Genomic DNA, 22506 nt, shown 5'->3' on the forward strand with positions numbered 1-22506 from the left:
ATAGTATTTCGAGTGCGATCATACCAGCACTAATGCACCGGATCCCATCAGAACTCCGCAGTTAAGCGTGCTTGGGCGAGAGTAGTCCTAGGATGGGTGACCCCCTGGGAAGTCCTCGTGTTGCACCCCCCTTTTTCGTTGTCCGTTTGCGTTTTTTTAGATTTTACGTGCGGTTTTTTTTTGTTTTTTTTTCTTTCTTGCTATTTCTATGCTCGGGTGGCCTTCGTTTCATGGTTCATGGTCTTCGTATTTTTGGAACGGAGCCGATCGGTCACGTGGGTCCCACGCCTCGCGTACGAAAACAAAGGAGGTTCTGCGTCTTTTAAGACATAAAAGCAATAAGCATGGATAGTATTTTCGGTGCGATCATACCAGCACTAATGCACCGGATCCCATCAGAACTCTGCAGTTAAGCGTGCTTGGGCGAGAGTAGTACTAGGATGGGTGACCCCCTGCGAAGTCCTCGTGTTGCACCCCCCCCTTTTTCGTTGCCCGTTTGCGTTTTTTTAGATTTTACGTGCGGTTTTTTTTTGTTTTTTTTTTCTTTCTTGCTATTTCTATGCTCGGGTGGCCTCCGCTTCATGGTTGATGGTTTTCGTATTTTTGGAACGGAGCCGATCGGTCACGTGGGTTCCACGCCTCGCGTACGAAAACAAAGGAGGTTCTGCGTCTTTTAAGACATAAAAGCAATAAGCATGGATAGTATTTCGGGTGCGATCATACCAGCACTAATGCACCGGATCCCATCAGAACTCCGCAGTTAAGCGTGCTTGGGCGAGAGTAGTACTAGGATGGGTGACCCCCTGGGAAGTCCTCGTGTTGCACCCCCGTTTTTTCGTTGTCCGTTTGCGTTTTTTTAGATTTTACGTGCGGTTTTTTTTTTTTTTTCTTGCTATTTCTATGCTCGGGTGGCCTCCGTTTCATGGTTCATGGTCTTCGTATTTTTGGAACGGAGCCGATCGGTCACGTGGGTCCCACGCCTCGCGTACGAAAACAAAGGAGGTTCTGTGTCTTTTAAGACATACAAGCAATAAGCATGGACAGTATTTCGGGTGCGATCATACCAGCACTAATGCACCGGATCCCATCAGAACTCCGTAGTTAAGCGTGCTTGGGCGAGAGTAGTACTAGGATGGGTGACCCCATGGGAAGTCCTCGTGTTGCACCCCCCTTTTTCGTTGTCCGTTTGCGTTTTTTTAGATTTTACGTGCGGTTTTTTTTTGTTTTTTTTTCTTTCTTGCTATTTCTATGATCGGGTGGCCTCCGCTTCATGGTTGATGGTCTTCGTATTTTTGGAACGGAGCTGATCGGTCACGTGGGTCCCACGCCTCGTGTACGAAAACAAAGGAGGTTCTGCGTCTTTTAAGACATACAAGCAATAAGCATGGATAGTATTTCGGGTGCGATCATACCAGCACTAATGCACCGGATCCCATCAGAACTCCGCAGTTAAGCGTGCTTGGGCGAGAGTAGTACTAGGATGGGTGACCCCCTAGGAAGTCCTCGTGTTGCACCCCCCTTTTTCGTTGTCCGTTTGCGTTTTTTTAGATTTTACGTGCGGTTTTTTTTTTGTTTTTTTTTTTCTTTCTTGCTATTTCTATGCTCGGGTGGCCTTCGTTTCATGGTTCATGTTCTTCGTATTTTTGGAACGGAGCCGATCGGTCACGTGGGTCCCACGCCTCGCGTACGAAAACAAAGGAGGTTCTGCGTCTTTTAAGACATACAAGCAATAAGCATGGATAGTATTTCGGGTGCGATCATACCAGCACTAATGCATCGGATCCCATCAGAACTCCGCAGTTAAGCGTGCTTGGGCGAGAGTAGTACTAGGATGGGTGACCCCTTGGGAAGTCCTCGTGTTGCACCCCCCTTTTTCGTTGTCCGTTTGCGTTTTTTTAGATTTTACGTGCAGTTTTTTTTTGTTTTTTTTTTCTTTCTTGCTATTTCTATGCTCGGGTGGCCTCCGCTTCATGGTTGATGGTTTTCGTATTTTTGGAACGGAGCCGATCGGTCACGTGGGTTCCACGCCTCGCGTACGAAAACAAAGGAGGTTCTGCGTCTTTTAAGACATAAAAGCATTAAGCATGGATAGTATTTCGGGTGCGATCATACCAGCACTAATGCACCGGATCCCATCAGAACTCTGCAGTTAAGCGTGCTTGGGCGAGAGTAGTACTAGGATGGGTGACCCCCTGGGAAGTCCTCGTGTTGCACCCCCCTTTTTTCGTTGTCCGTTTGCGTTTTTTTAGATTTTACGTGCGGTTTTTTTTTGTTTTTTTTTCTTTCTTGCTATTTCTATGCTCGGGTGGCCTCCGCTTCATGGTTGATGGTTTTCGTATTTTTGGAACGGAGCCGATCGGTCACGTGGGTCCCACGCCTCGCGTACGAAAACAAAGGAGGTTCTGCGTCTTTTAAGACATAAAATCAATAAGCATGGATAGTATTTCGGGTGCGATCATACCAGCACTAATGCACCGGATCCCATCAGAACTCCGCAGTTAAGCGTGCTTGGGCGAGAGTAGTACTAGGATGGGTGACCCCCTGGGAAGTCCTCGTGTTGCACCCCCCTTTTTTGTTGTCCGTTTGCGTTTTTTTAGATTTTACGTGCGGTTTTTTTTTCTTTCTTGCTATTTCTATGCTCGGGTGGCCTCCGCTTCATGGTTGATGGTTTTCGTATTTTTGGAACGGAGCCGATCGGTCACGTGGGTCCCACGCCTCGCGTACGAAAACAAAGGAGGTTCTGCGTCTTTTAAAACATAAAAGCAATAAGCATGGATAGTATTTCGGGTGCTATCATACCAGCACTAATGCACCGGATCCCATCAGAACTCCGCAGTTAAGCGTGCTTGGGCGAGAGTAGTACTAGGATGGGTGACCCCCTCGGAAGTCCTAGTGTTGCACCCCCCCCCCCTTTTTCGTTGCCCGTTTACGTTTTTTTAGATTTTACGTGCGGTTTTTTTTGTTTTCTTTCTTGCTATTTCTATGCTCGGGTGGCCACCGCTTCATGGTTGATGGTTTTCGTATTTTTGGAACGGAGCCGATCGGTCACGTGGGTCCCACGCTTCGCGTACGAAAACAAAGGACGTTCTGCGTCTTTTAAGACATAAAAGCAATAAGCATGGATAGTATTTCGGGTGCGATCATACCAGCACTAATGCACCGGATCCCATCAGAACTCCGCAGTTAAGCGTGCTTGGGCGAGAGTAGTACTAGGATGGGTGACCCCATGGGAAGTCCTCGTGTTGCACCCCCCTTTTTCGTTGTCCGTTTGCGTTTTTTTAGATTTTACGTGCGGTTTTTTTTTGTTTTTTTTTCTTTTTCTTGCTATTTCTATGCTCGGGTGGCCTCCGCTTCATGGTTGATGGTCTTCGTATTTTTGGAACGGAGCTGATCGGTCACGTGGGTCCCACGCCTCGCGTACGAAAACAAAGGAGGTTCTGCGTCTTTTAAGACATACAAGCAATAAGCATGGATAGTATTTCGGGTGCGATCATACCAGCACTAATGCACCGGATCCCATCAGAACTCCGCAGTTAAGCGTGCTTGGGCGAGAGTAGTACTAGGATGGGTGACCCCCTGGGAAGTCCTCGTGTTGCACCCCCCTTTTTCGTTGTCCGTTTGCGTTTTTTTAGATTTTACGTGCGGTTTTTTTTTGTTTTTTTTTTCTTTCTTGCTATTTCTATGCTCGGGTGGCCTTCGTTTCATGGTTCATGGTCTTCGTATTTTTGGAACGGAGCCGATCGGTCACGTGGGTCCCACGCCTCGCGTACGAAAACAAAGGAGGTTCTGCGTCTTTTAAGACATACAAGCAATAAGCATGGATAGTATTTCGGGTGCGATCATACCAGCACTAATGCACCGGATCCCATCAGAACTCCGCAGTTAAGCGTGCTTGGGCGAGAGTAGTACTAGGATGGGTGACCCCGTCGGAAGTCCTCGTGTTGCACCCCCTTTTTCGTTGTCCGTTTGCGTTTTTTTAGATTTTACGTGCAGTTTTTTTTTGTTTTTTTTTTCTTTCTTGCTATTTCTATGCTCGGGTGGCCTCCGCTTCATGGTTGATGGTTTTACTATTTTTGGAACGGAGCCGATCGGTCACGTGGGTTCCACGTGTCGCGTACGAAAACAAAGGAGGTTCTGCGTCTTTTAAGACATAAAAGCAATAAGCATGGATAGTATTTCGGGTGCGATCATACCAGCACTAATGCACCGGATCCCATCAGAACTCTGCAGTTAAGCGTGCTTGGGCGAGAGTAGTACTAGGATGGGTGACCCCCTGGGAAGTCCTTGTGTTGCACCCCCGTTTTTTCGTTGTCCGTTTGCGTTTTTTTAGATTTTACGTGCGGTTTTTTTTTGTTTTTTTTTCTTGCTATTTCTATGCTCGGGTGGCCTCCGTTTCATGGTTCATGGTCTTCGTATTTTTGGAACGGAGCCGATCGGTCACGTGGGTCCCACGCCTCGCGTACGAAAACAAAGGAGGTTCTGTGTCTTTTAAGACATACAAGCAATAAGCATGGACAGTATTTCGGGTGCGATCATACCAGCACTAATGCACCGGATCCCATCAGAACTCCGCAGTTAAGCGTGCTTGGGCGAGAGTAGTACTAGGATGGGTGACCCCATGGGAAGTCCTCGTGTTGCACCCCCCTTTTTCGTTGTCCGTTTGCGTTTTTTTAGATTTTACGTGCGGTTTTTTTTTGTTTTTTTTTCTTTCTTGCTATTTCTATGCTCGGGTGGCCTCCGCTTCATGGTTGATGGTCTTCGTATTTTTGGAACGGAGCTGATCGGTCACGTGGGTCCCACGCCTCGCGTACGAAAACAAAGGAGGTTCTGCGTCTTTTAAGACATACAATCAATAAGCATGGATAGTATTTCGGGTGCGATCATACCAGCACTAATGCACCGGATCCCATCAGAACTCCGCAGTTAAGCGTGCTTGGGCGAGAGTAGTACTAGGATGGGTGACCCCCTGGGAAGTCCTCGTGTTGCACCCCCTTTTTCGTTTTCCGTTTGCGTTTTTTTAGATTTTACGTGCGGTTTTTTTTTTTGTTTTTTTTTTCTTTCTTGCTATTTCTATGCTCGGGTGGCCTTCGTTTCATGGTTCATGGTCTTCGTATTTTTGGAACGGAGCCGATCGGTCACGTGGGTCCCACGCCTCGCGTACGAAAACAAAGGAGGTTCTGCGTCTTTTAAGACATACAAGCAATAAGCATGGATAGTATTTCGGGTGCGATCATACCAGCACTAATGCACCGGATCCCATCAGAACTCCGCAGTTAAGCGTGCTTGGGCTTGAGTAGTACTAGGATGGGTGACCCCCTGGGAAGTCCTCGTGTTGCACCTCCCTTTTTCGTTGTCCGTTTGCGTTTTTTTAGATTTTACGTGCGGTTTTTTTTTCTTTCTTGCTATTTCTATGCTCGGGTGGCCTCCGCTTCATGGTTGATGGTTTTCGTATTTTTGGAACGGAGCCGATCGGTCACGTGGGTCCCACGCCTCGCGTACGAAAACAAAGGAGGTTCTGCGTCTTTTAAGACATAAAAGCAATAAGCATGGATAGTAGTTCGGGTGCTATCATACCAGCACTAATGCATCGGATCCCATCAGAACTCCACAGTTAAGCGTGCTTGGGCGAGAGTAGTACTAGGATGGGTAACCCCCTGGGAAGTCCTCGTGTTGCACCCCCCCCTTTTTCGTTGCCCGTTTGCGTTTTTTTAGATTTTACGTGCGGTTTTTTTTTGTTTTTTTTTTCTTTCTTGCTATTTCTATGCTCGGGTGGCCTTCGTTTCATGGTTCATGGTCTTCGTATTTTTGGAACGGAGCCGATCGGTCACGTGGGTCCCACGCCTCGCGTACGAAAACAAAGGAGGTTCTGCGTCTTTTAAGACATACAAGCAATAAACATGGATAGTATTTTCGGTGCGATCATAACAGCACTAATGCACCGGATCCCATCAGAACTCTGCAGTTAAGCGTGCTTGGGCGAGAGTAGTACTAGGATGGGTGACCCCCTGGGAAGTCCTCGTGTTGCATCCCCCCCTTTTTCGTTGTCCGTTTGCGTTTTTTTAGATTTTACGTGCGGTTTTTTTTTGTTTTTTTTTCTTTCTTGCTATTTCTATGCTCGGGTGGCCTCCGCTTCATGGTTGATGGTTTTCGTATTTTTGGAACGGAGCCGATCGGTCACGTGGGTTCCACGCCTCGCGTACGAAAACAAAGGAGGTTCTGCGTCTTTTAAGACATAAAAGCAATAAGCATGGATAGTATTTCGGGTGCGATCATACCAGCACTAATGCACCGGATCCCATCAGAACTCCGCAGTTAAGCGTGCTTGGTCGAGAGTAGTACTAGGATGGGTGACCCCCTGGGAAGTCCTCGTGTTGCACCCCCCTTTTTCGTTGTCCGTTTGCGTTTTTTTAGATTTTACGTGCGGTTTTTTTTTTGTTTTTTTTTTCTTTCTTGCTATTTCTATGCTCGGGTGGTCTCCGCTTCATGGTTGATGGTTTTCGTATTTTTGGAACGGAGCCGATCGGTCACGTGGGTTCCACGCCTCGCGTACGAAAACAAAGGAGGTTCTGCGTCTTTTAAGACATAAAATCAATAAGCATGGATAGTATTTCGGGTGCGATCATACCAGCACTAATGCACCGGATCCCATCAGAACTCTGCAGTTAAGCGTGCTTGGGCGAGAGTAGTACTAGGATGGGTGACCCCCTCGGAAGTCCTCGTGTTGCACCCCCCTTTTTCGTTGTCCGTTTGCGTTTTTTTAGATTTTACGTGCAGTTTTTTTTTGTTTTTTTTTCTTTCTTGCTATTTCTATGCTCGGGTGGCCTCCGCTTCATGGTTGATGGTTTTACTATTTTTGGAACGGAGCCGATCGGTCACGTGGGTTCCACGTCTCGCGTACGAAAACAAAGGAGGTTCTGCGTCTTTTAAGACATAAAAGCAATAAGCATGGATAGTATTTCGGGTGCGATCATACCAGCACTAATGCACCGGATCCCATCAGAACTCTGCAGTTAAGCGTGCTTGGGCGAGAGTAGTACTAGGATGGGTGACCCCCTGGGAAGTCCTTGTGTTGCACCCCCCTTTTTTCGTTGTCCGTTTGCGTTTTTTTAGATTTTACGTGCGGTTTTTTTTTGTTTTTTTTTCTTTCTTGCTATTTCTATGCTCGGGTGGCCTCCGCTTCATGGTTGATGGTTTTCGTATTTTTGGAACGGAGCCGATCGGTCACGTGGGTTCCACGCCTCGCGTACGAAAACAAAGGAGGTTCTGCGTCTTTTAAGACATAAAATCAATAAGCATGGATAGTATTTCGGGTGCGATCATACCAGCACTAATGCACCGGATCCCATCAGAACTCCGTAGTTAAGCGTGCTTGGGTGAGAGTAGTACTAGGATGGGTGACCCCTTGGGAAGTCCTCGTGTTGCACCCCCCTTTTTTGTTGTCCGTTTGCGTTTTTTTAGATTTTACGTGCGGTTTTTTTTTCTTTCTTGCTATTTCTATGCTCGGGTGGCCTCCGCTTCATGGTTGATGGTTTTCGTATTTTTGAAACGGAGCCGATCGGTCACGTGGGTCCCACGCCTCGCGTACGAAAACAAAGGAGGTTCTGCGTCTTTTAAGACATAAAAGCAATAAGCATGGATAGTATTTCGGGTGCTATCATACCAGCACTAATGCACCGGATCCCATCAGCACTCCGCAGTTAAGCGTGCTTGGGCGAGAGTAGAACTAGGATGGGTGACCCCCTGGGAAGTCCTCGTGTTGCACCCCCCCCCCCCTTTTTCGTTGCCCGTTTGCGTTTTTTTAGATTTTACGTGCGGTTTTTTTTGTTTTCTTTCTTGTTATTTCTATGCTCGGGTGGCCACCGCTTCATGGTTGATGGTTTTCGTATTTTTGGAACGGAGCCGATCGGTCACGTGGGTCCCACGTCTCGCGTACGAAAACAAAGGAGGTTCTGCGTCTTTTAAGACATAAAAGCAATAAGCATGGATAGTATTTCGGGTGCGATCATACCAGCACTAATGCACCGGATCCCATCAGAACTCCGCAATTAAGCGTGCTTGGGCGAGAGTAGTACTAGGATGGGTGACCCCTGGGAAGTCCTCGTGTTGCACCCCCCCTTTTTCGTTGTCCGTTTGCGTTTTTTTAGATTTTACGTGCGGTTTTTTTTGTTTTTTTTCTTTCTTGCTATTTCTATGCTCGGGTGGCCTCCGCTTCATGGTTGATGGTCTTCGTATTTTTGGAACGGAGCTGATCGGTCACGTGGGTCCCACGCCTCGCGTACGAAAACAAAGGAGGTTCTGCGTCTTTTAAGACATACAAGCAATAAGCATGGATAGTATTTCGGGTGCGATCATACCAACACTAATGCACCGGATCCCATCAGAACTCCGCAGTTAAGCGTGCTTGGGCGAGAGTAGTACTAGGATGGGTGACCCCCTGGGAAGTCCTCGTGTTGCACCCCCCTTTTTCGTTGTCCGTTTGCGTTTTTTTAGATTTTACGTGCGGTTTTTTTTTCTTTCTTGCTATTTCTATGCTCGGGTGGCCTGCGTTTCATGGTTCATGGTCTTCGTATTTTTGGAACGGAGCCTATCGGTCACGTGGGTCCCACGCCTCGCGTACGAAAACAAAGGAGGTTCTGCGTCTTTTAAGACATACAAGCAATAAGCATGGATAGTATTTTCGGTGCGATCATACCAGCACTAATGCACCGGATCCCATCAGAACTCCGCAGTTAAGCGTGCTTGGGCGAGATTAGTACTAGGATGGGTGACCCCCTGGGAAGTCCTCGTGTTGCACCCCCCCCCCCTTTTTCGTTGTCCGTTTGCGTTTTTTTAGATTTTACGTGCGGTTTTTTTTTGTTTTTTTTTCTTTCTTGCTATTTCTATGCTCGGGTGGCCTCCGCTTCATGGTTGATGGTTTTTCATATTTTTGGAACGGAGTCGATCGGTCACGTGGGTTCCACGCCTCGCGTACGAAAACAAAGGAGGTTCTGCGTCTTTTAAGACATACAAGCAATAAGCATGGATAGTATTTCGAGTGCGATCATACCAGCACTAATGCACCGGATCCCATCAGAACTTCGCAGTTAAGCGTGCTTGGGCGAGAGTAGTACTAGGATGGGTGACCCCCTGGGAAGTCCTCGTGTTGCACCCCCCTTTTTCGTTGTCCGTTTGTGTTTTATTAGATTTTACGTGCGGTTTTTTTTTGTTTTTTTTTTCTTTCTTGCTATTTCTATGCTCGGGTGGCCTTCGTTTCATGGTTCATGGTCTTCGTATTTTTGGAACGGAGCCGATCGGTCACGTGGGTCCCACGCCTCGCGTACGAAAACAAAGGAGGTTCTGCGTCTTTTAAGACATACAAGCAATAAGCATGGATAGTATTTTCGGTGCGATCATACCAACACTAATGCACCGGATCCCATCAGAACTCTGCAGTTAAGCGTGCTTGGGCGAGAGTAGTACTAGGATGGGTGACCCCCTGTGAAGTCCTCGTGTTGCACCCCCCTTTTTTCGTTGTCCGTTTGCGTTTTTTTTAGATTTTACGTGCGGTTTTTTTTTTGTTTTTTTTTCTTTCTTGCTATTTCTATGCTCGGGTGGCCTCCGCTTCATGGTTGATGGTTTTCGTATTTTTGGAACGGAGCCGATCGGTCACGTGGGTTCCACGCCTCGCGTACGAAAACAAAGGAGGTTCTGCGTCTTTTAAGACATAAAAGCAATAAGCATGGATAGTATTTCGGGTGCGATCATACCAGCACTAATGCACCGGATCCCATCAGAACTCCGCAGTTAAGCGTGCTTGGGCGAGAGTAGTACTAGGATGGGTGACCCCTTGGGAAGTCCTCGTGTTGCACCTCCGTTTTTTCGTTGTCCGTTTGCGTTTTTTTAGATTTTACGTGCGGTTTTTTTTTTGTTTTTTTTTCTTGCTATTTCTATGCTCGGGTGTTCTCCGTTTCATGGTTCATGGTCTTCGTATTTTTGGAACGGAGCCGATCGGTCACGTGGGTCCCACGCCTCGCGTACGAAAACAAAGGAGGTTATGTGTCTTTTAAGACATACAAGCAATAACCATGGACAGTATTCCGGGTGCGATCATACCAGCACTAATGCACCGGATCTCATCAGAACTCCGCAGTTAAGCGTGCTTGGGCGAGAGTAGTACTAGGATGGGTGACCCCATGGGAAGTCCTCGTGTTGCACCCCCCTTTTTCGTTGTCCGTTTGCGTTTTTTTAGATTTTACGTGCGGTTTTTTTTTGTTTTTTTTTCTTTCTTGCTATTTCTATGATCGGGTGGCCTCCGCTTCATGGTTGATGGTCTTCGTATTTTTGGAACGGAGCTGATCGGTCACGTGGGTCCCACGCCTCGTGTACGAAAACAAAGGAGGTTCTGCGTCTTTTAAGACATACAAGCAATAAGCATGGATAGTATTTCGGGTACGATCATACCAGCACTAATGCACCGGATCCCATCAGAACTCCGCAGTTAAGCGTGCTTGGGCGAGAGTAGTACTAGGATGGGTGACCCCCTAGGAAGTCCTCGTGTTGCACCCCCCTTTTTCGTTGTCCGTTTGCGTTTTTTTAGATTTTACGTGCGGTTTTTTTTTGTTTTTTTTTCTTTCTTGCTATTTCTATGCTCGGGTGGCCTCCGCTTCATGGTTGATGGTTTTCGTATTTTTGGAACGGAGTCGATCGGTCACGTGGGTTCCACGCCTCGCGTACGAAAACAAAGGAGGTTCTGCGTCTTTTAAGACATAAAAGCAATAAGCATGGATAGTATTTCCGGTGCGATCATACCAGCACTAATGCACCGGATCCCATCAGAACTCCGCAGTTAAGCGTGCTTGGGCGAGAGTAGTACTAGGATGGGTGACCCCCTGGGAAGTCCTCGTGTTGCACCCCCTTTTTCGTTTTCCGTTTGCGTTTTTTTAGATTTTACGTGCGGTTTTTTTTTTTGTTTTTTTTTTCTTTCTTGCTATTTCTATGCTCGGGTGGCCTTCGTTTCATGGTTCATGGTCTTCGTATTTTTGGAACGGAGCCGATCGGTCACGTGGGTCCCACGCCTCGCGTACGAAAACAAAGGAGGTTCTGCGTCTTTTAAGACATACAAGCAATAAGCATGGATAGTATTTCGGGTGCGATCATACCAGCACTAATGCACCGGATCCCATCAGAACTCCGCAGTTAAGCGTGCTTGGGCTTGAGTAGTACTAGGATGGGTGACCCCCTGGGAAGTCCTCGTGTTGCACCTCCCTTTTTCGTTGTCCGTTTGCGTTTTTTTAGATTTTACGTGCGGTTTTTTTTTCTTTCTTGCTATTTCTATGCTCGGGTGGCCTCCGCTTCATGGTTGATGGTTTTCGTATTTTTGGAACGGAGCCGATCGGTCACGTGGGTCCCACGCCTCGCGTACGAAAACAAAGGAGGTTCTGCGTCTTTTAAGACATAAAAGCAATAAGCATGGATAGTAGTTCGGGTGCTATCATACCAGCACTAATGCATCGGATCCCATCAGAACTCCACAGTTAAGCGTGCTTGGGCGAGAGTAGTACTAGGATGGGTAACCCCCTGGGAAGTCCTCGTGTTGCACCCCCCCTTTTTCGTTGCCCGTTTGCGTTTTTTTAGATTTTACGTGCGGTTTTTTTTTGTTTTTTTTTTCTTTCTTGCTATTTCTATGCTCGGGTGGCCTTCGTTTCATGGTTCATGGTCTTCGTATTTTTGGAACGGAGCCGATCGGTCACGTGGGTCCCACGCCTCGCGTACGAAAACAAAGGAGGTTCTGCGTCTTTTAAGACATACAAGCAATAAACATGGATAGTATTTTCGGTGCGATCATAACAGCACTAATGCACCGGATCCCATCAGAACTCTGCAGTTAAGCGTGCTTGGGCGAGAGTAGTACTAGGATGGGTGACCCCCTGGGAAGTCCTCGTGTTGCATCCCCCCCTTTTTCGTTGTCCGTTTGCGTTTTTTTAGATTTTACGTGCGGTTTTTTTTTGTTTTTTTTTCTTTCTTGCTATTTCTATGCTCGGGTGGCCTCCGCTTCATGGTTGATGGTTTTCGTATTTTTGGAACGGAGCCGATCGGTCACGTGGGTTCCACGCCTCGCGTACGAAAACAAAGGAGGTTCTGCGTCTTTTAAGACATAAAAGCAATAAGCATGGATAGTATTTCGGGTGCGATCATACCAGCACTAATGCACCGGATCCCATCAGAACTCCGCAGTTAAGCGTGCTTGGTCGAGAGTAGTACTAGGATGGGTGACCCCCTGGGAAGTCCTCGTGTTGCACCCCCGTTTTTTCGTTGTCCGTTTGCGTTTTTTTAGATTTTACGTGCGGTTTTTTTTTTGTTTTTTTTTTCTTGCTATTTCTATGCTCGGGTGGCCTCCGTTTCATGGTTCATGGTCTTCGTATTTTTGGAACGGAGCCGATCGGTCACGTGGGTCCCACGCCTCGCGTACGAAAACAAAGGAGGTTCTGTGTCTTTTAAGACATACAAGCAATAAGCATGGACAGTATTCCGGGTGCGATCATACCAGCACTAATGCACCGGATCCCATCAGAACTCCGCAGTTAAGCGTGCTTGGGCGAGAGTAGTACTAGGATGGGTGACCCCCTAGGAAGTCCTCGTGTTGCACCCCCCTTTTTCGTTGTCCGTTTGCGTTTTTTTAGATTTTACGTGTGGTTTTTTTTTGTTTTTTTTTTCTTTTTTGCTATTTCTATGCTCGGGTGGCCTTCGTTTCATGGTTAATGGTCTTCGTATTTTTGGAACGGAGCTGATCGGTCACGTGGGTCCCACGCCTCGCGTACGAAAACAAAGGAGGTTCTGCGTCTTTTAAGACATACAAGCAATAAGCATGGATAGTATTTTGAGTGCGATCATACCAGCACTAATGCACCGGATCCCATCAGAACTCCGCAGTTAAGCGTGCTTGGGCGAGAGTAGTACTAGGATGGGTGACCCCCTGGGAAGTCCTCGTGTTGCACCCCCCTTTTTCGTTGTCCGTTTGCGTTTTATTAGATTTTACGTGCGGTTTTTTTTTGTTTTTTTTTTTCTTTCTTGCTATTTCTATGCTCGGGTGGCCTTCGTTTCATGGTTCATGGTCTTCGTATTTTTGGAACGGAGCCGATCGGTCACGTGGGTCCCACGCCTCGCGTACGAAAACAAAGGAGGTTCTGCGTCTTTTAAGACATACAAGCAATAAGCATGGATAGTATTTTCGGTGCGATCATACCAGCACTAATGCACCGGATCCCATCAGAACTCTGCAGTTAAGCGTGCTTGGGCGAGAGTAGTACTAGGATGGGTGACCCCCTGTGAAGTCCTCGTGTTGCACCCCCCTTTTTTCGTTGTCCGTTTGCGTTTTTTTTAGATTTTACGTGCGGTTTTTTTTTTGTTTTTTTTTCTTTCTTGCTATTTCTATGCTCGGGTGGCCTCCGCTTCATGGTTGATGGTTTTCGTATTTTTGGAACGGAGCCGATCGGTCACGTGGGTTCCACGCCTCGCGTACGAAAACAAAGGAGGTTCTGCGTCTTTTAAGACATAAAAGCAATAAGCATGGATAGTATTTCGGGTGCGATCATACCAGCACTAATGCACCGGATCCCATCAGAACTCCGCAGTTAAGCGTGCTTGGGCGAGAGTAGTACTAGGATGGGTGACCCCCTGGGAAGTCCTCGTGTTGCACCTCCGTTTTTTCGTTGTCCGTTTGCGTTTTTTTAGATTTTACGTGCGGTTTTTTTTTTGTTTTTTTTTCTTGCTATTTCTATGCTCGGGTGGCCTCCGTTTCATGGTTCATGGTCTTCGTATTTTTGGAACGGAGCCGATCGGTCACGTGGGTCCCACGCCTCGCGTACGAAAACAAAGGAGGTTCTGTGTCTTTTAAGACATACAAGCAATAAGCATGGACAGTATTTCGGGTGCGATCATACCAGCACTAATGCACCGGATCCCATCAGAACTCCGCAGTTAAGCGTGCTTGGGCGAGAGTAGTACTAGGATGGGTGACCCCCTGGGAAGTCCTCGTGTTGCACCCCCCTTTTTCGTTGTCCGTTTGCGTTTTTTTAGATTTTACGTGCAGTTTTTTTTTGTTTTTTTTCTTTCTTTCTTGCTATTTCTATGCTCGGGTGGCCTCCGCTTCATGGTTGATGGTTTTCGTATTTTTGGAACGGAGCCGATCGGTCACGTGGGTTCCACGCCTCGCGTACGAAAACAAAGGAGGTTCTGCGTCTTTTAAGACATAAAAGCATTAAGCATGGATAGTATTTCGGGTGCGATCTTACCAGCACTAATGCACCGGATCCCATCAGAACTCTGCAGTTAAGCGTGCTTGGGCGAGAGTAGTACTAGGATGGGTGACCCCCTGGGAAGTCCTCGTGTTGCACCCCCCTTTTTTCGTTGTCCGTTTGCGTTTTTTTAGATTTTACGTGCGGTTTTTTTTTTGTTTTTTTTTTCTTTCTTGCTATTTCTATGCTCGGGTGGCCTCCGCTTCATGGTTGATGGTTTTCGTATTTTTGGAACGGAGCCGATCGGTCACGTGGGTCCCACGCCTCGCGTATGAAAACAAAGGAGGTTCTGCGTCTTTTAAGACATAAAAGCAATAAGCATGGATAGTATTTCGGGTGCTATCATACCAGCACTAATGCACCGGATCCCATCAGAACTCCGCAGTTAAGCGTGCTTGGGCGAGAGTAGTACTAGGATGGGTGACCCCCTCGGAAGTCCTCGTGTTGCACCCCCCCCCCCCTTTTTCGTTGCCCGTTTGCGTTTTTTTAGATTTTACGTGCGGTTTTTTTTGTTTTCTTTGTTGCTATTTCTATGCTCGGGTGGCCACCGCTTCATGGTTGATGGTTTTCGTATTTTTGGAACGGAGCCGATCGGTCACGTGGGTCCCACGCCTCGCGTACGAAAACAAAGGAGGTTCTGCGTCTTTTAAGACATAAAAGCAATAAGCATGGATAGTATTTCGGGTGCGATCATACCAGCACTAATGCACCGGATCCCATTAGAACTCCGCAGTTAAGCGTGCTTGGGCGAGAGTAGTACTAGGATGGGTGACCCCTGGGAAGTCCTCGTGTTGCACCCCCCCCTTTTTCGTTGTCCGTTTGCGTTTTTTTAGATTTTACGTGCGGTTTTTTTTTGTTTTTTTTTCTTTCTTGCTATTTCTATGCTCGGGTGGCCTCCGCTTCATGGTTGATGGTCTTCGTATTTTTGGAACGGAGCTGATCGGTCACGTGGGTCCCACGCCTCGCGTACGAAAACAAAGGAGGTTCTGCGTCTTTTAAGACATACAAGCAATAAGCATGGATAGTATTTCGGGTGCGATCATACCAGCACTAATGCACCGGATCCCATCAGAACTCCGCAGTTAAGCGTGCTTGGGCGAGAGTAGTACTAGGATGGGTGACCCCCTGGGAAGTCCTCGTGTTGCACCCCCCTTTTTCGTTGTCCGTTTGCGTTTTTTTAGATTTTACGTGCGGTTTTTTTTTGTTTTTTTTTCTTTCTTGCTATTTCTATGCTCGGGTGGCCTTCGTTTCATTGTTCATAGTCTTCGTATTTTTTGAACGGAGCCGATCGGTCACGTGGGTCCCACGCCTCGCGTACGAAAACAAAGGAGGTTCTGCGTCTTTTAAGACATACAAGCAATAAGCATGGATAGTATTTTCGGTGCGATCATACCAGCACTAATGCACCGGATCCCATCAGAACACCGCAGTTAAGCGTGCTTGGGCGAGAGTAGTACTAGGATGGGTGACCCCCTGGGAAGTCCTCGTGTTGCACCCCCCCCTTTTTCGTTGTCCGTTTGCGTTTTTTTAGATTTTACGTGCGGTTTTTTTTTGTTTTTTTTTCTTTCTTGCTATTTCTATGCTCGGGTGGCCTCCGCTTCATGGTTGATGGTTTTCGTATTTTTGGAACGGAGTCGATCGGTCACGTGGGTTCCACGCCTCGCGTACGAAAACAAAGGAGGTTCTGCGTCTTTTAAGACATAAAAGCAATAAGCATGGATAGTATTTCGGGTGCGATCATACTAGCACTAATGCACCGGATCCCATCAGAACTCCGCAGTTAAGCGTGCTTGGGCCAGAGTAGTACTAGGATGGGTGACCCCCTGGGAAGTCCTCGAGTTGCACCCCCGTTTTTTCGTTGTCCGTTTGCGTTTTTTTAGATTTTACGTGCGGTTTTTTTTTGTTTTTTTTTCTTGCTATTTCTATGCTCGGGTGGCCTCCGTTTCATGGTTCATGGTCTTCGTATTTTTGGAACGGAGCCGATCGGTCACGTGGGTTCCACGCCTCGCGTACGAAAACAAAGGAGGTTCTGTGTCTTTTAAGACATACAAGCAATAAGCATGGACAGTATTTCGGGTGCGATCATACCAGCACTAATGCACCGGATCCCATCAGAACTCCGCAGTTAAGCGTGCTTGGGCGAGAGTAGTACTAGGATGGGTGACCCCCTAGGAAGTCCTCGTGTTGCACCCCCCTTTTTCGTTGTCCGTTTGCGTTTTTTTAGATTTTACGTGCGGTTTTTTTTTGTTTTTTTTTTCTTTCTTGCTATTTCTATGCTCGGGTGGCCTTCGTTTCATGGTTCATGGTCTTCGTATTTTTGGAACGGAGCCGATCGTTCACGTGGGTCCCACGCCTCGCGTACGAAAACAAAGGAGGTTCTGCGTCTTTTAAGACATACAAGCAATAAGCATGGATAGTATTTTCGGTGCGATCATACCAGCACTAATGCACCGGATCCCATCAGAACTCTGCAGTTAAGCGTGCTTGGGCGAGAGTAGTACTAGGATGGGTGACCCCCTGTGAAGTCCTCGTGTTGCACCCCCCTTTTTTCGTTGTCCGTTTGCGTTTTTTTTAGATTTTACGTGCGGTTTTTTTTTTGTTTTTTTTTCTTTCTTGCTATTTCTATGCTCGGGTGGCCTCCGCTTCATGGTTGATGGTTTTCGTATTTTTGGAACGGAGCCGATCGGTCACGTGGGTTCCACGCCTCGCGTACGAAAACAAAGGAGGTTCTGCGTCTTTTAAGACATAAAAGCAATAAGCATGGATAGTATTTCGGGTGCGATCATACCAGCACTAATGCACCGGATCCCAGCAGAACTCCGCAGTTAAGCGTGCTTGGGCGAGAGTAGTACTAGGATGGGTGACCCCCTGGGAAGTCCTCGTGTTGCACCTCCGTTTTTTCGTTGTCCGTTTGCGTTTTTTTAGATTTTACGTGCGGTTTTTTTTTTTGTTTTTTTTTCTTGCTATTTCTATGCTCGGGTGGCCTCCGTTTCATGGTTCATGGTCTTCGTATTTTTGGAACGGAGCCGATCGGTCACGTGGGTCCCACGCCTCGCGTACGAAAACAAAGGAGGTTCTGTGTCTTTTAAGACATACAAGCAATAAGCATGGACAGTATTTCGGGTGCGATCATACCAGCACTAATGCACCGGATCCCATCAGAACTCCGCAGTTAAGCGTGCTTGGGCGAGAGTAGTACTAGGATGGGTGACCCCCTGGGAAGTCCTCGTGTTGCACCCCCCTTTTTCGTTGTCCGTTTGCGTTTTTTTAGATTTTACGTGCAGTTTTTTTTTGTTTTTTTTTTCTTTCTTGCTATTTCTATGCTCGGGTGGCCTCCGCTTCATGGTTGATGGTTTTCGTATTTTTGGAACGGAGCCGATCGGTCACGTGGGTTCCACGCCTCGCGTACGAAAACAAAGGAGGTTCTGCGTCTTTTAAGACATAAAAGCATTAAGCATGGATAGTATTTCGGGTGCGATCTTACCAGCACTAATGCACCGGATCCCATCAGAACTCTGCAGTTAAGCGTGCTTGGGCGAGAGTAGTACTAGGATGGGTGACCCCCTGGGAAGTCCTCGTGTTGCACCCCCCTTTTTTCGTTGTCCGTTTGCATTTTTTTAGATTTTACGTGCGGTTTTTTTTTTGTTTTTTTTTTCTTTCTTGCTATTTCTATGCTCGGGTGGCCTCCGCTTCATGGTTGATGGTTTTCGTATTTTTGGAACGGAGCCGATCGGTCACGTGGGTCCCACGCCTCGCGTACGAAAACAAAGGAGGTTCTGCGTCTTTTAAGACATAAAAGCAATAAGCATGGATAGTATTTCGGGTGCTATCATACCAGCACTAATGCACCGGATCCCATCAGAACTCCGCAGTTAAGCGTGCTTGGGCGAGAGTAGTACTAGGATGGGTGACCCCCTCGGAAGTCCTCGTGTTGCACCCCCCCCCCCTTTTTCGTTGCCCGTTTGCGTTTTTTTAGATTTTACGTGCGGTTTTTTTTGTTTTCTTTGTTGCTATTTCTATGCTCGGGTGGCCACCGCTTCATGGTTGATGGTTTTCGTATTTTTGGAACGGAGCCGATCGGTCACGTGGGTCCCACGCCTCGCGTACGAAAACAAAGGAGGTTCTGCGTCTTTTAAGACATAAAAGCAATAAGCATGGATAGTATTTCGGGTGCGATCATACCAGCACTAATGCACCGGATCCCATTAGAACTCCGCAGTTAAGCGTGCTTGGGCGAGAGTAGTACTAGGATGGGTGACCCCTGGGAAGTCCTCGTGTTGCACCCCCCCTTTTTCGTTGTCCGTTTGCGTTTTTTTAGATTTTACGTGCGGTTTTTTTTTGTTTTTTTTTCTTTCTTGCTATTTCTATGCTCGGGTGGCCTCCGCTTCATGGTTGATGGTCTTCGTATTTTTGGAACGGAGCTGATCGGTCACGTGGGTCCCACGCCTCGCGTACGAAAACAAAGGAGGTTCTGCGTCTTTTAAGACATACAAGCAATAAGCATGGATAGTATTTCGGGTGCGATCATACCAGCACTAATGCACCGGATCCCATCAGAACTCCGCAGTTAAGCGTGCTTGGGCGAGAGTAGTACTAGGATGGGTGACCCCCTGGGAAGTCCTCGTGTTGCACCCCCCTTTTTCGTTGTCCGTTTGCGTTTTTTTAGATTTTACGTGCGGTTTTTTTTTGTTTTTTTTTTCTTTCTTGCTATTTCTATGCTCGGGTGGCCTTCGTTTCATTGTTCATAGTCTTCGTATTTTTTGAACGGAGCCGATCGGTCACGTGGGTCCCACGCCTCGCGTACGAAAACAAAGGAGGTTCTGCGTCTTTTAAGACATACAAGCAATAAGCATGGATAGTATTTTCGGTGCGATCATACCAGCACTAATGCACCGGATCCCATCAGAACTCCGCAGTTAAGCGTGTGCTTGGGCGAGAGTAGTACTAGGATGGGTGACCCCCTGGGAAGTCCTCGTGTTGCACCCCCCCCTTTTTCGTTGTCCGTTTGCGTTTTTTTAGATTTTACGTGCGGTTTTTTTTTGTTTTTTTTTCTTTCTTGCTATTTCTATGCTCGGGTGGCCTCCGCTTCATGGTTGATGGTTTTCGTATTTTTGGAACGGAGTCGATCGGTCACGTGGGTTCCACGCCTCGCGTACGAAAACAAAGGAGGTTCTGCGTCTTTTAAGACATAAAAGCAATAAGCATGGATAGTATTTCGGGTGCGATCATACTAGCACTAATGCACCGGATCCCATTAGAACTCCGCAGTTAAGCGTGCTTGGGCGAGAGTAGTACTAGGATGGGTGACCCCCTGGGAAGTCCTCGTGTTGCACCCCCGTTTTTTCGTTGTCCGTTTGCGTTTTTTTAGATTTTACGTGCGGTTTTTTTTTGTTTTTTTTTCTTGCTATTTCTATGCTCGGGTGGCCTCCGTTTCATGGTTCATGGTCTTCGTATTTTTGGAACGGAGCCGATCGGTCACGTGGGTTCCACGCCTCGCGTACGAAAACAAAGGAGGTTCTGTGTCTTTTAAGACATACAAGCAATAAGCATGGACAGTATTTCGGGTGCGATCATACCAGCACTAATGCACCGGATCCCATCAGAACTCCGCAGTTAAGCGTGCTTGGGCGAGAGTAGTACTAGGATGGGTGACCCCCTAGGAAGTCCTCGTGTTGCACCACCCTTTTTCGTTGTCCGTTTGCGTTTTTTTAGATTTTACGTGCGGTTTTTTTTTGTTTTTTTTTTCTTTCTTGCTATTTCTATGCTCGGGTGGCCTTCGTTTCATGGTTCATGGTCTTCGTATTTTTGGAACGGAGCTGATCGGTCACGTGGGTCCCACGCCTCGCGTACGAAAACAAAGGAGGTTCTGCGTCTTTTAAGACATACAAGCAATAAGCATGGATAGTATTTCGAGTGCGATCATACCAGCACTAATGCACCGGATCCCATAAGAACTCCGCAGTTAAGCGTGCTTGGGAGAGAGTAGTACTAGGATGGGTGACCCCCTGGGAAGTCCTCGTGTTGCACCCCCCTTTTTTCGTTGTCCGTTTGCGTTTTTTTAGATTTTACGTGCGGTTTTTTTTTTGTTTTTTTTTTCTTTCTTGCTATTTCTATGCTCGGGTGGCCTCCGCTTCATGGTTGATGGTTTTCGTATTTTTGGAACGGAGCCGATCGGTCACGTGGGTTCCACGCCTCGCGTACGAAAACAAAGGAGGTTCTGCGTCTTTTAAGACATAAAAGCAATAAGCATAGATAGTATTTCGGGTGCGATCATACCAGCACTAATGCACCGGATCCCATCAGAACTCCGCAGTTAAGCGTGCTTGGGCGAGAGTAGTACTAGGATGGGTGACCCCCTGGGAAGTCCTCGTGTTGCACCCCTGTTTTTTCGTTGTCCGTTTGCGTTTTTTTATATTTTACGTGCGGTTTTTTTTTTTGTTTTTTTTTCTTGCTATTTCTATGCTCGGGTGGCCTCCGTTTCATGGTTCATGGTCTTCGTATTTTTGGAACGGAGCCGATCGGTCACGTGGGTCCCACGCCTCGCGTACGAAAACAAAGGAGGTTCTGTGTCTTTTAAGACATACAAGCAATAAGCATGGACAGTATTTCGGGTGCGATCATACCAGCACTAATGCATCGGATCCCATCAGAACTCCGCAGTTAAGCGTGCTTGGGCGAGAGTAGTACTAGGATGGGTGACCCCATGGGAAGTCCTCGTGTTGCACCCCCCTTTTTCGTTGTCCGTTTGCGTTTTTTTAGATTTTACGTGCGGTTTTTTTTTGTTTTTTTTTCTTTCTTGCTATTTCTATGATCGGGTGGCCTCCGCTTCATGGTTGATGGTCTTCGTATTTTTGGAACGGAGCTGATCGGTCACGTGGGTCCCACGCCTCGTGTACGAAAACAAAGGAGGTTCTGCGTCTTTTAAGACATACAAGCAATAAGCATGGATAGTATTTCGGGTGCGATCATACCAGCACTAATGCACAGGATCCCATCAGAACTCCGCAGTTAAGCGTGCTTGGGCGAGATTAGTACTAGGATGGGTGACCCCCTAGGAAGTCCTCGTGTTGCACCCCCCTTTTTCGTTGTCCGTTTGCGTTTTTTTAGATTTTACGTGCGGTTTTTTTTTGTTTTTTTTTCTTTCTTACTATTTCTATGCTCGGGTGGCCTTCGTTTCATGGTTCATGGTCTTCGTATTTTTGGAACGGAGCCGATCGGTCACGTGGGTCCCACGCCTCGCGTACGAAAACAAAGGAGGTTCTGCGTCTTTTAAGACATACAAGCAATAAGCATGGATAGTATTTCGGGTGCGATCATACCAGCACTAATGCACCGGATCCCATCAGAACTCCGCAGTTAAGCGTGCTTGGGCGAGAGTAGTACTAGGATGGGTGACCCCCTGGGAAGTCCTCGTGTTGCACCCCCATTTTTCGTTGTCCGTTTGCGTTTTTTTAGATTTTACGTGCAGTTTTTTTTTGTTTTTTTTTTCTTTCTTGCTATTTCTATGCTCGGGTGGCCTCCGCTTCATGGTTGATGGTTTTCGTATTTTTGGAACGGAGCCGATCGGTCACGTGGGTTCCACGCCTCGCGTACGAAAACAAAGGAGGTTCTGCGTCTTTTAAGACATAAAAGCAATAAGCATGGATAGTATTTCGGGTGCGATCATACCAGCACTAATGCACCGGATCCCATCAGAACTCTGCAGTTAAGCGTGCTTGGGCGAGAGTAGTACTAGGATGGGTGACCCCCTGGGAAGTCCTCGTGTTGCACCCCCCTTTTTTCGTTGTCCGTTTGCGTTTTTTTAGATTTTACGTGCGGTTTTTTTTTTGTTTTTTTTTCTTTCTTGCTATTTCTATGCTCGGGTGGCCTCCGCTTCATGGTTGATGGTTTTCGTATTTTTGGAACGGAGCCGATCGGTCACGTGGGTCCCACGCCTCGCGTACGAAAACAAAGGAGGTTCTGCGTCTTTTAAGACATAAAATCAATAAGCATGGATAGTATTTCGGGTGCGATCATACCAGCACTAATGCACCGGATCCCATCAGAACTCCGCAGATAAGCGTGCTTGGGCGAGAGTAGTACTAGGATGGGTGACCCCCTGGGAAGTCCTCGTGTTGCACCCCCCTTTTTTGTTGTCCGTTTGCGTTTTTTTAGATTTTACGTGCGGTTTTTTTTTGTTTTTTTTTCTTTCTTGCTATTTCTATGCTCGGGTGGCCTCCGCTTCATGGTTGAT

At 47.2% G+C, this 22506-nt stretch overlaps 65 non-coding genes across 65 annotated transcripts; all 65 read left to right on the forward strand.

Moving 5' to 3' along the window:
- Positions 1 to 10: 10 nt before the first annotated feature.
- Positions 11 to 129, forward strand: LOC145146051 (5S ribosomal RNA). Its single transcript, XR_013727002.1, has one exon. It is a non-coding gene; the product is annotated as a 5S ribosomal RNA (ribosomal RNA).
- Positions 130 to 358: 229 nt separating this feature from the next.
- Positions 359 to 477, forward strand: LOC145147457 (5S ribosomal RNA). Its single transcript, XR_013728360.1, has one exon. It is a non-coding gene; the product is annotated as a 5S ribosomal RNA (ribosomal RNA).
- A 232-nt stretch (positions 478 to 709) lies between these two features.
- LOC145154161 (5S ribosomal RNA) lies at positions 710 to 828 on the forward strand. Its single transcript, XR_013734644.1, has one exon. It is a non-coding gene; the product is annotated as a 5S ribosomal RNA (ribosomal RNA).
- Positions 829 to 1050: 222 nt separating this feature from the next.
- LOC145153533 (5S ribosomal RNA) lies at positions 1051 to 1169 on the forward strand. Its single transcript, XR_013734035.1, has one exon. It is a non-coding gene; the product is annotated as a 5S ribosomal RNA (ribosomal RNA).
- A 229-nt stretch (positions 1170 to 1398) lies between these two features.
- LOC145154798 (5S ribosomal RNA) lies at positions 1399 to 1517 on the forward strand. Its single transcript, XR_013735261.1, has one exon. It is a non-coding gene; the product is annotated as a 5S ribosomal RNA (ribosomal RNA).
- A 232-nt stretch (positions 1518 to 1749) lies between these two features.
- On the forward strand, positions 1750 to 1868 carry LOC145138942 (5S ribosomal RNA). Its single transcript, XR_013721794.1, has one exon. It is a non-coding gene; the product is annotated as a 5S ribosomal RNA (ribosomal RNA).
- Positions 1869 to 2098: 230 nt separating this feature from the next.
- Positions 2099 to 2217, forward strand: LOC145155069 (5S ribosomal RNA). The gene has a single exon (XR_013735529.1). It is a non-coding gene; the product is annotated as a 5S ribosomal RNA (ribosomal RNA).
- A 230-nt stretch (positions 2218 to 2447) lies between these two features.
- LOC145154172 (5S ribosomal RNA) lies at positions 2448 to 2566 on the forward strand. The gene has a single exon (XR_013734658.1). It is a non-coding gene; the product is annotated as a 5S ribosomal RNA (ribosomal RNA).
- A 219-nt stretch (positions 2567 to 2785) lies between these two features.
- On the forward strand, positions 2786 to 2904 carry LOC145148281 (5S ribosomal RNA). The gene has a single exon (XR_013729172.1). It is a non-coding gene; the product is annotated as a 5S ribosomal RNA (ribosomal RNA).
- Positions 2905 to 3132: 228 nt separating this feature from the next.
- Positions 3133 to 3251, forward strand: LOC145152797 (5S ribosomal RNA). Its single transcript, XR_013733321.1, has one exon. It is a non-coding gene; the product is annotated as a 5S ribosomal RNA (ribosomal RNA).
- A 231-nt stretch (positions 3252 to 3482) lies between these two features.
- Positions 3483 to 3601, forward strand: LOC145154184 (5S ribosomal RNA). Its single transcript, XR_013734669.1, has one exon. It is a non-coding gene; the product is annotated as a 5S ribosomal RNA (ribosomal RNA).
- A 230-nt stretch (positions 3602 to 3831) lies between these two features.
- On the forward strand, positions 3832 to 3950 carry LOC145137520 (5S ribosomal RNA). The gene has a single exon (XR_013721098.1). It is a non-coding gene; the product is annotated as a 5S ribosomal RNA (ribosomal RNA).
- Positions 3951 to 4179: 229 nt separating this feature from the next.
- LOC145140452 (5S ribosomal RNA) lies at positions 4180 to 4298 on the forward strand. Its single transcript, XR_013722175.1, has one exon. It is a non-coding gene; the product is annotated as a 5S ribosomal RNA (ribosomal RNA).
- A 226-nt stretch (positions 4299 to 4524) lies between these two features.
- On the forward strand, positions 4525 to 4643 carry LOC145152798 (5S ribosomal RNA). The gene has a single exon (XR_013733322.1). It is a non-coding gene; the product is annotated as a 5S ribosomal RNA (ribosomal RNA).
- A 229-nt stretch (positions 4644 to 4872) lies between these two features.
- Positions 4873 to 4991, forward strand: LOC145154196 (5S ribosomal RNA). Its single transcript, XR_013734681.1, has one exon. It is a non-coding gene; the product is annotated as a 5S ribosomal RNA (ribosomal RNA).
- Positions 4992 to 5222: 231 nt separating this feature from the next.
- On the forward strand, positions 5223 to 5341 carry LOC145145817 (5S ribosomal RNA). Its single transcript, XR_013726773.1, has one exon. It is a non-coding gene; the product is annotated as a 5S ribosomal RNA (ribosomal RNA).
- A 219-nt stretch (positions 5342 to 5560) lies between these two features.
- LOC145148846 (5S ribosomal RNA) lies at positions 5561 to 5679 on the forward strand. Its single transcript, XR_013729712.1, has one exon. It is a non-coding gene; the product is annotated as a 5S ribosomal RNA (ribosomal RNA).
- A 232-nt stretch (positions 5680 to 5911) lies between these two features.
- Positions 5912 to 6030, forward strand: LOC145149601 (5S ribosomal RNA). Its single transcript, XR_013730456.1, has one exon. It is a non-coding gene; the product is annotated as a 5S ribosomal RNA (ribosomal RNA).
- Positions 6031 to 6261: 231 nt separating this feature from the next.
- Positions 6262 to 6380, forward strand: LOC145136459 (5S ribosomal RNA). Its single transcript, XR_013720476.1, has one exon. It is a non-coding gene; the product is annotated as a 5S ribosomal RNA (ribosomal RNA).
- A 231-nt stretch (positions 6381 to 6611) lies between these two features.
- Positions 6612 to 6730, forward strand: LOC145144893 (5S ribosomal RNA). Its single transcript, XR_013725894.1, has one exon. It is a non-coding gene; the product is annotated as a 5S ribosomal RNA (ribosomal RNA).
- Positions 6731 to 6959: 229 nt separating this feature from the next.
- Positions 6960 to 7078, forward strand: LOC145140458 (5S ribosomal RNA). Its single transcript, XR_013722176.1, has one exon. It is a non-coding gene; the product is annotated as a 5S ribosomal RNA (ribosomal RNA).
- A 230-nt stretch (positions 7079 to 7308) lies between these two features.
- On the forward strand, positions 7309 to 7427 carry LOC145139542 (5S ribosomal RNA). The gene has a single exon (XR_013721936.1). It is a non-coding gene; the product is annotated as a 5S ribosomal RNA (ribosomal RNA).
- Positions 7428 to 7646: 219 nt separating this feature from the next.
- On the forward strand, positions 7647 to 7765 carry LOC145149729 (5S ribosomal RNA). Its single transcript, XR_013730578.1, has one exon. It is a non-coding gene; the product is annotated as a 5S ribosomal RNA (ribosomal RNA).
- Positions 7766 to 7994: 229 nt separating this feature from the next.
- LOC145147708 (5S ribosomal RNA) lies at positions 7995 to 8112 on the forward strand. The gene has a single exon (XR_013728603.1). It is a non-coding gene; the product is annotated as a 5S ribosomal RNA (ribosomal RNA).
- A 228-nt stretch (positions 8113 to 8340) lies between these two features.
- LOC145141446 (5S ribosomal RNA) lies at positions 8341 to 8459 on the forward strand. The gene has a single exon (XR_013722666.1). It is a non-coding gene; the product is annotated as a 5S ribosomal RNA (ribosomal RNA).
- A 219-nt stretch (positions 8460 to 8678) lies between these two features.
- LOC145141333 (5S ribosomal RNA) lies at positions 8679 to 8797 on the forward strand. Its single transcript, XR_013722606.1, has one exon. It is a non-coding gene; the product is annotated as a 5S ribosomal RNA (ribosomal RNA).
- A 235-nt stretch (positions 8798 to 9032) lies between these two features.
- Positions 9033 to 9151, forward strand: LOC145145038 (5S ribosomal RNA). The gene has a single exon (XR_013726031.1). It is a non-coding gene; the product is annotated as a 5S ribosomal RNA (ribosomal RNA).
- A 230-nt stretch (positions 9152 to 9381) lies between these two features.
- LOC145149647 (5S ribosomal RNA) lies at positions 9382 to 9500 on the forward strand. The gene has a single exon (XR_013730501.1). It is a non-coding gene; the product is annotated as a 5S ribosomal RNA (ribosomal RNA).
- A 232-nt stretch (positions 9501 to 9732) lies between these two features.
- Positions 9733 to 9851, forward strand: LOC145155321 (5S ribosomal RNA). Its single transcript, XR_013735768.1, has one exon. It is a non-coding gene; the product is annotated as a 5S ribosomal RNA (ribosomal RNA).
- A 227-nt stretch (positions 9852 to 10078) lies between these two features.
- On the forward strand, positions 10079 to 10197 carry LOC145154878 (5S ribosomal RNA). Its single transcript, XR_013735348.1, has one exon. It is a non-coding gene; the product is annotated as a 5S ribosomal RNA (ribosomal RNA).
- A 229-nt stretch (positions 10198 to 10426) lies between these two features.
- Positions 10427 to 10545, forward strand: LOC145146393 (5S ribosomal RNA). The gene has a single exon (XR_013727339.1). It is a non-coding gene; the product is annotated as a 5S ribosomal RNA (ribosomal RNA).
- Positions 10546 to 10774: 229 nt separating this feature from the next.
- Positions 10775 to 10893, forward strand: LOC145137023 (5S ribosomal RNA). Its single transcript, XR_013720834.1, has one exon. It is a non-coding gene; the product is annotated as a 5S ribosomal RNA (ribosomal RNA).
- A 231-nt stretch (positions 10894 to 11124) lies between these two features.
- LOC145145818 (5S ribosomal RNA) lies at positions 11125 to 11243 on the forward strand. The gene has a single exon (XR_013726774.1). It is a non-coding gene; the product is annotated as a 5S ribosomal RNA (ribosomal RNA).
- Positions 11244 to 11462: 219 nt separating this feature from the next.
- LOC145148847 (5S ribosomal RNA) lies at positions 11463 to 11581 on the forward strand. Its single transcript, XR_013729713.1, has one exon. It is a non-coding gene; the product is annotated as a 5S ribosomal RNA (ribosomal RNA).
- Positions 11582 to 11812: 231 nt separating this feature from the next.
- On the forward strand, positions 11813 to 11931 carry LOC145149603 (5S ribosomal RNA). Its single transcript, XR_013730458.1, has one exon. It is a non-coding gene; the product is annotated as a 5S ribosomal RNA (ribosomal RNA).
- A 231-nt stretch (positions 11932 to 12162) lies between these two features.
- LOC145136465 (5S ribosomal RNA) lies at positions 12163 to 12281 on the forward strand. The gene has a single exon (XR_013720478.1). It is a non-coding gene; the product is annotated as a 5S ribosomal RNA (ribosomal RNA).
- Positions 12282 to 12509: 228 nt separating this feature from the next.
- LOC145154799 (5S ribosomal RNA) lies at positions 12510 to 12628 on the forward strand. The gene has a single exon (XR_013735262.1). It is a non-coding gene; the product is annotated as a 5S ribosomal RNA (ribosomal RNA).
- Positions 12629 to 12858: 230 nt separating this feature from the next.
- LOC145155023 (5S ribosomal RNA) lies at positions 12859 to 12977 on the forward strand. The gene has a single exon (XR_013735485.1). It is a non-coding gene; the product is annotated as a 5S ribosomal RNA (ribosomal RNA).
- A 231-nt stretch (positions 12978 to 13208) lies between these two features.
- On the forward strand, positions 13209 to 13327 carry LOC145147351 (5S ribosomal RNA). The gene has a single exon (XR_013728259.1). It is a non-coding gene; the product is annotated as a 5S ribosomal RNA (ribosomal RNA).
- A 232-nt stretch (positions 13328 to 13559) lies between these two features.
- On the forward strand, positions 13560 to 13678 carry LOC145154451 (5S ribosomal RNA). The gene has a single exon (XR_013734923.1). It is a non-coding gene; the product is annotated as a 5S ribosomal RNA (ribosomal RNA).
- A 227-nt stretch (positions 13679 to 13905) lies between these two features.
- Positions 13906 to 14024, forward strand: LOC145154208 (5S ribosomal RNA). The gene has a single exon (XR_013734692.1). It is a non-coding gene; the product is annotated as a 5S ribosomal RNA (ribosomal RNA).
- Positions 14025 to 14256: 232 nt separating this feature from the next.
- On the forward strand, positions 14257 to 14375 carry LOC145144602 (5S ribosomal RNA). The gene has a single exon (XR_013725612.1). It is a non-coding gene; the product is annotated as a 5S ribosomal RNA (ribosomal RNA).
- Positions 14376 to 14607: 232 nt separating this feature from the next.
- On the forward strand, positions 14608 to 14726 carry LOC145145445 (5S ribosomal RNA). Its single transcript, XR_013726418.1, has one exon. It is a non-coding gene; the product is annotated as a 5S ribosomal RNA (ribosomal RNA).
- Positions 14727 to 14955: 229 nt separating this feature from the next.
- Positions 14956 to 15073, forward strand: LOC145144914 (5S ribosomal RNA). Its single transcript, XR_013725915.1, has one exon. It is a non-coding gene; the product is annotated as a 5S ribosomal RNA (ribosomal RNA).
- A 231-nt stretch (positions 15074 to 15304) lies between these two features.
- On the forward strand, positions 15305 to 15423 carry LOC145154220 (5S ribosomal RNA). Its single transcript, XR_013734703.1, has one exon. It is a non-coding gene; the product is annotated as a 5S ribosomal RNA (ribosomal RNA).
- Positions 15424 to 15652: 229 nt separating this feature from the next.
- On the forward strand, positions 15653 to 15771 carry LOC145147784 (5S ribosomal RNA). The gene has a single exon (XR_013728674.1). It is a non-coding gene; the product is annotated as a 5S ribosomal RNA (ribosomal RNA).
- A 231-nt stretch (positions 15772 to 16002) lies between these two features.
- LOC145148363 (5S ribosomal RNA) lies at positions 16003 to 16121 on the forward strand. Its single transcript, XR_013729250.1, has one exon. It is a non-coding gene; the product is annotated as a 5S ribosomal RNA (ribosomal RNA).
- Positions 16122 to 16347: 226 nt separating this feature from the next.
- On the forward strand, positions 16348 to 16466 carry LOC145154800 (5S ribosomal RNA). Its single transcript, XR_013735263.1, has one exon. It is a non-coding gene; the product is annotated as a 5S ribosomal RNA (ribosomal RNA).
- Positions 16467 to 16696: 230 nt separating this feature from the next.
- On the forward strand, positions 16697 to 16815 carry LOC145147352 (5S ribosomal RNA). Its single transcript, XR_013728260.1, has one exon. It is a non-coding gene; the product is annotated as a 5S ribosomal RNA (ribosomal RNA).
- Positions 16816 to 17047: 232 nt separating this feature from the next.
- Positions 17048 to 17166, forward strand: LOC145145552 (5S ribosomal RNA). The gene has a single exon (XR_013726518.1). It is a non-coding gene; the product is annotated as a 5S ribosomal RNA (ribosomal RNA).
- A 228-nt stretch (positions 17167 to 17394) lies between these two features.
- Positions 17395 to 17513, forward strand: LOC145154231 (5S ribosomal RNA). The gene has a single exon (XR_013734714.1). It is a non-coding gene; the product is annotated as a 5S ribosomal RNA (ribosomal RNA).
- A 230-nt stretch (positions 17514 to 17743) lies between these two features.
- On the forward strand, positions 17744 to 17862 carry LOC145144603 (5S ribosomal RNA). The gene has a single exon (XR_013725613.1). It is a non-coding gene; the product is annotated as a 5S ribosomal RNA (ribosomal RNA).
- Positions 17863 to 18094: 232 nt separating this feature from the next.
- On the forward strand, positions 18095 to 18213 carry LOC145145446 (5S ribosomal RNA). The gene has a single exon (XR_013726419.1). It is a non-coding gene; the product is annotated as a 5S ribosomal RNA (ribosomal RNA).
- A 228-nt stretch (positions 18214 to 18441) lies between these two features.
- LOC145144915 (5S ribosomal RNA) lies at positions 18442 to 18559 on the forward strand. Its single transcript, XR_013725916.1, has one exon. It is a non-coding gene; the product is annotated as a 5S ribosomal RNA (ribosomal RNA).
- Positions 18560 to 18789: 230 nt separating this feature from the next.
- Positions 18790 to 18908, forward strand: LOC145154243 (5S ribosomal RNA). The gene has a single exon (XR_013734725.1). It is a non-coding gene; the product is annotated as a 5S ribosomal RNA (ribosomal RNA).
- Positions 18909 to 19138: 230 nt separating this feature from the next.
- LOC145148901 (5S ribosomal RNA) lies at positions 19139 to 19259 on the forward strand. The gene has a single exon (XR_013729765.1). It is a non-coding gene; the product is annotated as a 5S ribosomal RNA (ribosomal RNA).
- A 231-nt stretch (positions 19260 to 19490) lies between these two features.
- Positions 19491 to 19609, forward strand: LOC145135078 (5S ribosomal RNA). Its single transcript, XR_013719562.1, has one exon. It is a non-coding gene; the product is annotated as a 5S ribosomal RNA (ribosomal RNA).
- Positions 19610 to 19835: 226 nt separating this feature from the next.
- Positions 19836 to 19954, forward strand: LOC145144904 (5S ribosomal RNA). The gene has a single exon (XR_013725905.1). It is a non-coding gene; the product is annotated as a 5S ribosomal RNA (ribosomal RNA).
- Positions 19955 to 20184: 230 nt separating this feature from the next.
- On the forward strand, positions 20185 to 20303 carry LOC145148493 (5S ribosomal RNA). Its single transcript, XR_013729375.1, has one exon. It is a non-coding gene; the product is annotated as a 5S ribosomal RNA (ribosomal RNA).
- A 232-nt stretch (positions 20304 to 20535) lies between these two features.
- On the forward strand, positions 20536 to 20654 carry LOC145154256 (5S ribosomal RNA). Its single transcript, XR_013734736.1, has one exon. It is a non-coding gene; the product is annotated as a 5S ribosomal RNA (ribosomal RNA).
- A 228-nt stretch (positions 20655 to 20882) lies between these two features.
- LOC145138539 (5S ribosomal RNA) lies at positions 20883 to 21001 on the forward strand. The gene has a single exon (XR_013721586.1). It is a non-coding gene; the product is annotated as a 5S ribosomal RNA (ribosomal RNA).
- Positions 21002 to 21230: 229 nt separating this feature from the next.
- On the forward strand, positions 21231 to 21349 carry LOC145146352 (5S ribosomal RNA). Its single transcript, XR_013727300.1, has one exon. It is a non-coding gene; the product is annotated as a 5S ribosomal RNA (ribosomal RNA).
- Positions 21350 to 21578: 229 nt separating this feature from the next.
- On the forward strand, positions 21579 to 21697 carry LOC145154267 (5S ribosomal RNA). The gene has a single exon (XR_013734747.1). It is a non-coding gene; the product is annotated as a 5S ribosomal RNA (ribosomal RNA).
- Positions 21698 to 21927: 230 nt separating this feature from the next.
- On the forward strand, positions 21928 to 22046 carry LOC145155070 (5S ribosomal RNA). Its single transcript, XR_013735530.1, has one exon. It is a non-coding gene; the product is annotated as a 5S ribosomal RNA (ribosomal RNA).
- Positions 22047 to 22277: 231 nt separating this feature from the next.
- Positions 22278 to 22396, forward strand: LOC145155639 (5S ribosomal RNA). The gene has a single exon (XR_013736068.1). It is a non-coding gene; the product is annotated as a 5S ribosomal RNA (ribosomal RNA).
- The last annotated feature ends 110 nt before the right edge of the window (positions 22397 to 22506 follow it).

Source organism: Lactuca virosa, chromosome 1 (assembly GCF_052849685.1).
Source record: "Lactuca virosa cultivar CGN04683 chromosome 1, Lactuca_virosa_CGN04683_v6, whole genome shotgun sequence".
Classification (NCBI taxonomy): Eukaryota; Viridiplantae; Streptophyta; class Magnoliopsida; order Asterales; family Asteraceae; genus Lactuca; species Lactuca virosa.